Here is an 11,716-nt window from a genome sequence, read left to right on the forward strand (position 1 = left end):
CTAGTATTATGCCTATGCGATGCACGGCTTAAATAAAATTTATATATGTTGAAACTATATTAATAATTTGTGAGTCACACAATAAAAACAAATTAATTAATTTTGCAACATGTATACGTACATATATTGAGTCACTTTGTGCATACATTGTGTGTGGTATATAAATTTTGCATATTAAAACATAAAATTATGATATATAATCAAAATAAATATTTAATTTATTTTAAATTACTTGAAACATTTGGTAATAGAATTTGAGGTGAAATATTAAAATTTGAGATTAAATCACATCATTATGATTACTTATATATATATATATATATATATTAACATAAAAATTATTTATTCAAAACAATAGAGTTAATTTAATTAAACAAATAACATATTCTATCATTTTTACCTCTTCTTCTATATAGGAGAGTTGTGTAGCAACCACTTTTTTTTCTCTCTCTCTATCTCCCTCTGTTTTTATGCCTTGCATTTGATTCTTTGACATATTTGTATGCTTATTTAGACTTGCATATTTGCAAGTTCTGTTGTGTCTCCAACTTGCATGTCCAACATGTGTCTAAAGTATTATTTTTCCATTTATACCAATTAGTATTTATATATATTCAAATTTAACCAATAGTAAAGATATAGAATTATCAGCCTAATTTTTGGAAATTCACATGCTTTTTTACATGTCACACCATAGTTTTGGTTCATATTTTTTCAATTTTTTAAGAGACTCATATCCATTCTCAGCATTGATCTTATTAATATAGGTCATACAATAAAATGTTATGTCCTACAAAAAACATGTGGTAAATGTTATCATTCTAACACAAATCTCAATATTAACAATTTTTTTTTCCTAACCTATTCTTTTTCAATCTTTATAAAGGTCCAAATTAACAAAATGCAATGACTCAATTTTTTTTTTCCTTTCTCATAAAGGCTGAATTCGGATTCTTCAAGATTGTATTGAAATACAACATATTAAAATAGTCTATTGGTGAACTATTTTAGTTCACAAAATACTAATTTTAAAAAAAATATAAATAAATTGGACATATAAAAATTGAGAAATATTAGAATTAACATATTTTATAATTGACACCCCCATTAAGTAAAGTCTCAAAAATAAAAATTGCAAATATTAACATATACTTAAATACAATCACCATTAATATTAGGAAATAGGAATAATAGTAATACCATATATAATGTTAATAAAATTACAAAACAACAAATAATCCATCGTTGTTCTTCCTTTTGGGAATAAAACGTGATGTGCTAGGAACATGTGTGTGTGTCCAATGCAATGTTGTATTTCCCTCAAAATGAACTGTAGTTTTATGGCTCATATAAAACTATTTTTGTGATTCAGTACAACAAAAACAAATTTTAAAACTTGCACATATAAAATAGGCAGAAATATTATTTTTGTCCCTATATTTTCAACTCATTTATACTTTAGTTCCTACTTTTTAATTTTATTGCATTTCGTCTTTAAGATCAAAAACGCGTTCTATTTTAGTCCCTACTGTCATTTCACTAACGAAAATTGCCTACATGACAAACAGAATGTATAGTTGGCATACTAAATGCTGATGTGGTCATTAAAATAATAATAAATTTTATTTGGCATTAAAAAAATGCCACATATGGGAGCTTGAATGACGAGAAAGCAAATGAGAAACAATATAGGAATATGAGACGGAAAGGAAACGAACCAGCTCGACCCATTGACAAGAATCATCTGTCCACTCAAAAGCAGAGTCTTCAAGGAGCTCTGATTTTAGAACCGAGTATACCTTCAGAAATGTTGACTTTAGATCCACCATTGACACCCCCACAAAGAGCTTTCAGAGAGACAGTGTGTCGAAGAAAGAGAAGGACAGAAAGACTGAGGAAGAACAAAAAAGAACACAAACCCAGAAAATTCAAAACCTAAAAACATCTGAAGTTAGATGAGAGAAAAAACCCAGATTGAGCAGGAAAATAAAACCAGATCGGTATTTTGAACGAACCCAAATAAAAACCCACACTTCTTCAATCGCCAAAACCACTTTGAAACCTAGAACCCGACCACCACAGTTCTTAAATCACTCCCCATTTGGTTGATCTTGAACCCACATGTCGCCGCCAGCCATGCCGTGACAGCAACTGATCTCATCATCTCCCTCTAACTCGGATCAAACTGACTCATCTTCTCTCTTTCTAACCCATATCAAACCCATCAAACCAAGATCCCAAGACCTTAGAGAGATAAAGTTTGGGCTGAGAGAGATAAAGTTTGAGTTGAAAGTGTGGCCATGTGGTGTGAAAGTAGAAAAAAATTGATCAGCTTGTGATGTTTTGGTGTAATGTGAGGGGTTTATTTTGGATTTATTTGCGTTTAATTTTGAGTTGACCTGAATTTGATTTTTTTTTTTTTTTTTTTTTTGAGATAACTGACTGATGTTTATGGGTTTTAAATTTTCTGGGTCTGTGATCTTATTGTTTTTATTGTTCTTCCTCAACCTAAAACTAGATCTCAACCTATATGATTTTTGGTTTTTATTTCTGTTTTTTCTTTTTTCTTTTTTAGTTAAAAGTTGATAAATTAATATTTTAATTTTTAAAAAATGACATGGCATTTTTAAAATGCTAAATAAAAAATTTTATTATTATTTTAATGTTGATGTCAGTATTTAGTGTGCCAACTGTACACTCTATTTGCCACGTAAACAATTTTTGTAAGTGAGATGACGGTAGGGACTAAAATAGAATGCGTTTTTTTTTTTTTTTTTTTTTTTTTTTTTTTTTTAATTTTTTTTTAGGGACTAAATGCAGTAAAATTAAAAAGTAGGGACCAAAGTGAAAATGAGATGAAAATGTAGGGACGAAAATAGTATTTCCGCCTATAAAATATTTACCACTCATAGCTGTTCTTTCAAAATGTAACATATATACCATATAAAATATTATCTTCTCACTTGAAAAATGCCATTTTTGTTGTCGATTGAAAAGTGGAAACATAGTTAGCTCTCAAATCTTATATAAGTTATAGGCAAATAGGGGGAAGGCCGACTGAGGCCATCTGGGGGCGGAAGCATAAATATAAAATTACAGTTGTGAAGACCATGACAATGGTGTTACAGGTGCAAGCTGGAAAATAGACTAGAGCCATCTAATTACAAGTTCTAAAGGTTGTAAAGAGAGGGAGGTTTTGAAGTAGGTTTCTAAATTGGACCTAAAATGAGAACTGCTGAAGACCGAAGTAAAGGGTTCCTTATATAGCTGGAGGAAGCCTTGGATTCCTCAGGAGATTGCTGGAATCACGGGGAGTGAATTGCTTTTACTGAAGGTGAATTTCTTTTCCACCGAAAGCAAACAGTAAACTGAATGATTCTGTCGGGGTACTATTTGATTAACAGTAACGGTCACTGTTCATGAATAGTGATTTGTCCCCTTGCTTTTCTGAGATACTGTTCATGCACAGTGACTGGTGCTATGGATGAATAGTGTTCTGTCTGGAACTTTGCTAGTGCGAGTACTGTTGATGAATAGTAACCGGACTGCAAAAGTTGTTCTGGAGCTTATTCGAAATATCTCAATCACTGTCCAACTTGTAACCATCATAAGGATCTTGTGAATCCTGGAAGGGATCGACTAGGACTCGATTGACTGATGCTTCTGAAGAGGCAGGAGAGTTCTTTTCTTCTGACTCTAACTTTTCTGATTGCAAGAGCAATTGCTGAGCAAGATTCTTTAATTCCTTGCTAGATTTTCCGGTTATCTGGACGGAGTCTAAGCTGGACTGTGATCTTGTGTTGTAAGCAATGGATCTTTGTACTAGAGGAGGAGGAGTGAAGGCTTAAACTGGTGAATGATGATCAGACCATTCTTAAGGCTTGCAATCCTTAAAACTGTGTAGTAACTAATTGGTATCATAAGCATCAGAGGGATATCCATCAAAGAGATCCCAAGGAGGATGGTAATCACAGTCATGCTCATGATACTTGGCATATTAATTACAGAAACCACAGAACAGTATAGGTTTATAATCTGCATTTTGTGTTACTAACTGTTTGGGATCAATGTAGTCAATTCTTTTGATATGGAGAGCTGTGGAGTATGGCCTGGTGGTGAATACTGAAATCCTTCCAGTATTTCTAGTGAAATGGTAATTTTGCCATAACTCACTGGTGACATCCATAATCTCATTATTGAAGTATCTTCTCCAACAATCTGCAAGAGCATTTAGGTCTTCGTAGGAAAGGTAGGAGTCTCCTTCATACCAGGGGCCATTATGGGTGTACCCATTGATGAGTACAAGATGGTGTGCAGGTTGGACAATCATCCAATTGTTACTGTCCCATTGTGGGAGAGTGCTCCAGCACCTAATGGAGATAAAATGACTTTTGATTTTTGAAACAACCTGTTGGATAATCTGGGGAAATTGACTGATCCGATTATGGCTTGTTAGCTTGATGAGCCTGATAAAGCCATATTCAAACATTCTTGAAAGCCAGCTTGGATCCTCTTCAACAGACGAATCTTCGTAATTGACTATTAGGCCAGGAAAAGGATGCTTCTTCTCATAAACTCTGTGGCTGCTTCCAAAGTATTCTTCCTAGGTTAACCGGATGAAGGCATTATTAATATCATCTGGATCTTCATCATAAACTGGGAAATGGGTTGTAACCATTATCTTGAAATGTTCAAACCATTGGTCACATGATTTAAACATGGCCTTGCTTCCCAAGATATGAGCTTGTATATCGGTAGGCAAGTTGGCAACAACACTTCTTAGCTGGTTTTGAGTCTTAAGACTTAACCTAGCATAATCTGTGCCCATGATTGTCATTTTATCCATTGAATGGATATCCTCCTTGCCAAGGAGTTGACTAATGATAATTTCATTAATTTCATTTCCTGCCTCAAGGTTAACTAAATGTATTTCTAGTGCTCTGAGGGTTCTTTGGAAAAGGTAGTGATTGTTTTGGGTAAAGACTCTCTGGAGGTTATCAAGGATAATTTTAATGGAGGGTGGTAGATCCGTATACACTCCATTTGTAAAATGTAAGGTCCTGGATAAAACTTCTTTTAAGGCGATAGCCACATTACCATTGGAAAAAATCATTTTTGATGGAACAGGGTCTTGAAGGGATGTTGCTTTTCTGGGTTCTGATCCAAAAGAAGCACCTTCAGGCATTCTAAGAGGAAAGCCCTGTATAGGTGCTTTTCCTTTGTTTCTTCGTGAACTTGAAGAAGACATGTTCCACTTATTAATGTAACAAGTTTTTTGCTTTTCTCCCTACCATAAATTAACAGAATGGTTATCTTTAAAAACATTTTTTTTTTAAAAAAACATAGGATGTTATGGAGCAAATACTTTTATACTGGATGCATGAGATGGGCAATGAAAACTGATTGGGATTCAAAGAATCGTCAAGTGAGATGGAAGATACAAAATAATCAAGGTTCCTGGCTTGATTTTCAGACCATATTCTGGCATTGATGAGGTTAAGGGTCTAAGAGATAGAAACTTCTTGGAGACTACTAATCTCTCTAGGTTCTGGGCTCCTAAGAAACTTAAACTTAATTGGTTGGCCAAAAGGATGGGTAGTGATTCCTTCACTATCCATGATGAAAGGGTATAACAGACACATGAAAGAGTTTCCTAAGATGACTCTATCTATCATATTCTTGACAAGAACAAATGTGGTTTTGAAACACGTATTGTCTTGGCAAAAATGCGCTTTTGGGATTTTGAATTCAATCTGCATTTTTCCTCCACTTGCAGAAGTTAACCTTTTTTTGGTTTTCCTGAAGTATTTAGAGGGAATAATTCATTCTTGGATGCAGTTGAGATCAACGCCTGAATCTATTAAGGCTACTACCTCGAATTCAAAATCTTTGCTGATGATAATCCTGATTTTGGAATGCCATTTCTGAAAGTTAATCCTACTGATAGTTTGCAAGAACGTCTCACTGGATGGTTCCTGGATCATATCAGCTGTACGGTTAACTGTTTCATCTGCTTTTTCATCAGAAGGGTTCTGTAATGAGGTTCCTTCCTCATTGTCTTGATGAGAAGTATGTTCTAGCTATTTGACTTGCTGGTTCATGAGGTTGTGATCTACCTTAAGGATGGTTAACTCTTGTCTAAGGGTTCTCACTTTTGACTTAGTATCCTTAATCTCTTTCTGGAGATCTTGGACGGTAACTTCCTTCTTGGATTTGGTAAACCTATTGTAGATTTTTTCCAAATCAACTTTGGGCTCTTGAATCCTAGGTTTGGATGTACTGGCTTCCTTAACTCACTAAGTCTTTAAGTTTTGACAACTGGGTCTTCGATCTGTTCTATGAGATCTAAGAAGAGCTCTTCTTGCTTAGAAAGAACATTGATAGTCTTGTGCCTACAACAACTATCGTTGCAGGCTAGGGTTTCATCCGGGCCATTAGAGGAGTTAGAGGAGACTCTAGAGGTTTCAGAGGATGACCTATACAACTGGTACTTCTCCTCTTCACTAGAACTATCAGGAGACTCACTATCTGAGCGGTCAAGTTCTAAGAGTTTGAAGATTTCTTCTTTACTGGTTTGGTCACTAATAAGGGTATTGATAAGGGATTTGGCCTTAGCTTTACACTCTTTCTGGAAATGACCTCTTTTTCCACACTTAAAACATTTTCCTGATGTTTTAGGTATGAACTTTCCTATGGACTTGGATTTTCCTTTCTTATAGAAATCACCAGTCTTAAACTTCTGTTTCCTATAATACTTGGTTGATGTTTTCTTTCTATGGGATTTCTCAGAGGGTTCTTTTCCTCTGTATTTGGATTTTCTCTTAGGGATGACTGAAGGTAAGCCATACTATGTACAGAAGTTTCCTACCTCGTACTTGGCTTTGCTCTTGCTGGCTTGGCTTTGGATTTTCAAATCTCTACACATCTTCATTCCTTCACTTTGGATTGTGCTAGAGATATCTCCATAGGTTAGGTTATCATAATCTATGACACGTAAAGGGCTGGCAAGGGTTTCTTTGACCTTCTGTCTAAATAATGTGGGTAAGCCATTGATGAACTTGTCCTTCCAAAATGAAGAGTTACAATCGCTTCTATGCATAACTTTGGTGGTGAACACATCTTCGTACCACCTGTATTCTCCAAGGTTCTTACATCTAAGGTTACTCAACTGGTCGTAAATCCTAGATGTGATGTTGCTGGGTTTTCCTACGAAGTGTTTCATGATCGTATAGATCAGGGTATTGACTCCGTTGGGAATACCTCTTCCTATGCGTTCATCAAAGATGGGGTTCTCATTCTCATCTTTTTGGACAGGATGCTTAATGTCTTCCTTAGACTCTTCCGTTAGACAGTTGTTCCACCAAGCTAACAGTTTTCCTGTGAATCCTAAAGTTATGAGCTTTATGACCTTTGTGTTTGGGATACCATCATTGAGGTAGTTATTGGCTACCATGGTCATATGTCAAATTTTGTTTAGGATTTCTTATTCTGATAAACCATCTATGTTCCATTCATAGAGTTTACTAGTGGATACTGTGAACTGGGTATTTCTTTCCTCAAACTGGAGGTCAGGAGGTGTGGGTCTTGGATACCAGTTCTTGGTTAGGCTAGTTGGGTTTACCTTGGGTTGGTAAAGCCTATTTACCTATAATTCACAAAATTGGTCTTCTAGGTGTTCTATCTCCTTTTCAGTTTATGAGGAGATTCCACTAGAACTGCTAGAGGCTGTATGGGCTCTTAAAGTGATAAGCCGATTATCTTTGGGTTGTTCTCTACTGGTTGAGGTATGGTCTGGTGAAGGGGTGACTGGTTCCTTCTTCACAAGTTCCTCAAGCTTCTGGGCAACTATTTTTAAGGTTGTTTGGTCCTTAGATTTGAGACTGGCTTGTCTGGTTGTGGGGAGCTTGACTAGAGGCTTTTCTAAGATCTGGACAGGTTTGCTAGGGTTTCCTGGCTGAAGGATAACCTTGTTTTCTATCCGATCTTCTATCCTATCAAGCTGTTTTCCTATTACTCCTAAACACTGGTTGGTATAGTTGTTTTGCTCTATTACCTTCTTGACAACCTTTTCTTTAGGGGTTGCATACTTGAAGGGAGAGGCAATTATATTCTCACTACCACGATGGTTAAAGAGTATAGCTTCCTGGGGAGGATGACTAGACCTGACAACTTTCTTAACTCCTTTGGTGTCTTCTATGGTCCAGTTGGTTTTGGTGATGACACAAGACTTTTTATGCCATTCAAAATGGTTCTCAAAGTATTCAAAGAAAGGGACATTGCTAGATATCTCTTTCATGAATTCCTTCCATTTTGCCAAAACTTCAATCTTTTGTTCTCTGGTATGGTTGGTTCTATAGGCTTCTCTCTTGACTCTGTTCTCCTCTGAGTCAAACTCTTTACCTAAGGCATCCATATCAGGGGTGAATTCCTTCTTTATCACCATGAGTTGATGATCGATTTCAGGTTCTGGCTGAAAAGGATCTCTCATATTAGTTCTTGATGGTGAAGGAGGCTTTTGACTATCTTGACTAGTGCTATCTTCTTCTTGATCAGCAACTGAGTCTTGTTTGGCTGTGTAACAAGGGGTACTAACCTGGGATTGGGTTTTTACACCTCGAAGCTCTGGTCCTAAGTCTCTCCTAGATCTGGGAAAGGGTGCTAGGTTTCTAGATGAGATACATTGGGATGCAAACCTATCTCTAAGAAGGATAGATGGCTGCTTAAAAGGTTGGCGTAGACCTACTGAGGATCTAGACCTTGGTTCATCATATTCTAAAGATGTCCTAAACCTTGATTGGTCAAAGCTAAGTCTAACCATTCCATCGGCTAGTTGCTAGACAAAATCTAGATCTGGGTTCCTATCTGGGTTTTGGATCTGTAGATGATGATTCTCATTATCTAGAATCCAATTTGCTAGGAAAGTGACTTCAGACCATTTTAGGGTTCTTGGAACCTGAAATTTGGATCTAACGTCTGTGGTTTGGATAAGGGTGGTTTCACCAACCTTTCTCTTGTCTATGGCTTGAATAGACATGTTTGTTCTGATGCACTTATAATACACTCTGTATATATGGGCTAACTGTCTGGTTCCATGTAACATAAGAGTTCCATGGGTCTTGATGTTGAGGGTGAGGACCTTCATGATGTGAGGGTCATCAAGTGCTACACTGAAATTGGGGAAACATTCGAAATGGACTGGTCCACCACTTAAACTGGATTCGATGGTTCCTAAGAGGCTGTCATTGAATCTAATATGACGGGTGTCTCGTAGGGCCATAAGGACTGAGTTGTTCAACCCTTCTCTGATCAAAGGTTTTACTCCTACTTGGACTAAACCAATATGAAGGAATTTATGTCCATCTTTCCTGTGAGCTTTCACTGTTGCAGAGGATAACAAGTAGCATGTTTCATACTCCTTGTTGATGCTATAAACTTGCTCTATAGTCTTAACATGGTAGTCTATTTTGAAAGTATTTTTCAAGGACCATGATGATGACTTATAGACCTGGTTTGTGGGAACTTTGGGTATGTTCCAATCTCCTAGCTTCTAAATCTATATTTGATAACTGGTATGACTCATTATTGAGAATTCCATCTTCTTGAGGGATCTTAGGGAGGGATGTACTGGAAGATCTAATGCTGGTAGATGAGTTGCTTCTAAACATCCTATTCAACATTCTGGATCAAAGGCTTAAGATAAACAATTACAACCTAATTATCTTCATTTCCAAATTTCTGGATCTAACCTTTAGATCTGAAACAGGGTATACATACGGCACTAATGCCTTCTCACAAGCTAACTATAACCTCTTACTGCCACAAACTTTCCACAATGCTAACACCCTAAAATGCCTCTCTCTCGGCTGACACGGGTGAACCAAGCATGAACAGGAAAGACACTAGGTTTGACTGGGTTACACAATGGCTTAGATCTGGACTTACATGTCTTAATAGTACACATCTGCAACGAACTTTGGGCTAAAAATAGGAATGAGAAAAAGCAGATAACTGGGAAGTAGATGATTAGCTTGAACAAATAATCACAGAATAATAAACAGAAGTTTAAACAGGAGGCTCAGCCTACCACCAAAAGAGATTACAGTAAACAAAGACTGAGAAGAAATAGTAAAGGAAGAAAGTGATGAATGGGAATGGTAGAGTTATCAGAAAATAGATGTAAAACAAAATATAACTTGTAGGAGATAACATAGTCAAAATAATGAATAATGCACAAAATAATGGATAACTATGGCGGTTAAACCGGCCAACTTGATTGAAATATAAACAGTAACTTACAACTTACTATCGGCCAAAACTTGGCTCTGATACCAAAAGGGGGTAAATTACAGGCAAACAGGGGGAAGGCCGACTGAGGCCATCTGGGGGCGAAAGCATAAATATAAAATTACAGTTGTGAAGACCATGACTATGGTGTTATAAGTGCAAACTGGAAAATAGACTAGAGCCATCTGATTACAAGTTCTGAAGGTTGTAAAGAGAGGAATAGGCAGCAAAAATGGCATTTTTCAAGTGAGAAGATAATATTTTATATGGTATATTAGCTCTCAAATCTTATATATATATATATATATATATATCGCATTTGGTCACCAAGAAGATTATTATTATTTTTGAGAAGAACCAAGAAGATTATTTTGGTTCTTAAAAGTTAAAATGAAAATGAAGATTACTAGATTCATGTCTTTTTTTTTTCTTCAGCTTTTAACTTTCATATATAACTTTTCAAAAATTCATTAACTTTTATGTATAGCTTCTTAATTTTTTTTTTCACTTTCAATAAAAAATTAAATAAGTTGACAATAAATGCACACAAAACAAACCTATGAAAAATCATTAGATGAAAATCCAAGAATCCCAAACAACATTGAAACCCATTTACGCCACTCAAGCAAGACTACCACTCAGTTGTTATTAATGGATTAAAAAAATGATATTTGTGGTGGATCTAGATTAGAACCACTAATAACTTATAACCTAAACTTTGTTGTGAAATTATTGTAAAAATGTAGTGAACAACATTACTCATTAAAAAAAAAAAAAAAACCAAAACCAAGAGGAGCACAACAATATTTATGAGATTTCTTCTCTATGATAGACCAATCATAATCAAAATTATCGATTATAAATTCAACAATGTACTAAAATATATCTTGAATTACTATAGAGTATCCATGGATCTAGCTAGCAATGCTCATTCTTGTTAAGAGTACACACAGAAACAACCAGAACAATCAGTGTTTTGATCAAATGGTTCAAATGTCCAATGGAATGCCCAATGGCTAGTTTCTCAACAACTAGTCTAGATATATGTAGCGGGCCTTTTTTACAATATTGGGTTAGGCTACCTCCTGCGGTATTAAGCCCAAATGTTCTGAGTAAGGGAGTCAGGACCAATCCAACTGCAACTCACTTTGGTCTGGCTTGTGCACAAACTATGCCCCGTTTGCCAGGCTTTGATGATAGGCCCATGGCAGGTAGAGCTGCTGCTGGTAAGTTATGGCAGGCAAATATAATAAAGACAATACAAGAAATAGTGGACAAAATGAATAAAAGCGGGCGACAAGGGAGACCCCGTAGGTCAAAAGTAGAGAAATGAATGAATAATAACAATAATGGGGTTATTGAATTAAAGAAGGGAAAATCAGTCTACCATGCTAAGTAATGCTGTGGAGTTGAAACTAAGAAGGTAAACCAC

At 35.9% G+C, this 11,716-nt stretch overlaps 1 long non-coding RNA gene across 1 annotated transcript; it reads right to left on the reverse strand.

Annotated features, from left to right (window-relative positions):
- Positions 1-1,583: 1,583 nt before the first annotated feature.
- On the reverse strand, positions 1,584-2,497 carry LOC126700034 (uncharacterized). Its single transcript, XR_007646977.1, has 2 exons — positions 2,016-2,497; positions 1,584-1,891 (listed from the first exon to the last, which is right to left on the reverse strand). It is a non-coding gene; the product is annotated as an uncharacterized LOC126700034 (long non-coding RNA).
- Between the last annotated feature and the right edge of the window lie 9,219 nt (positions 2,498-11,716).

The sequence above is a fragment of the Quercus robur genome, chromosome 9 (genome assembly GCF_932294415.1).
Source record: "Quercus robur chromosome 9, dhQueRobu3.1, whole genome shotgun sequence".
NCBI classification, from domain to species: Eukaryota; Viridiplantae; Streptophyta; class Magnoliopsida; order Fagales; family Fagaceae; genus Quercus; species Quercus robur.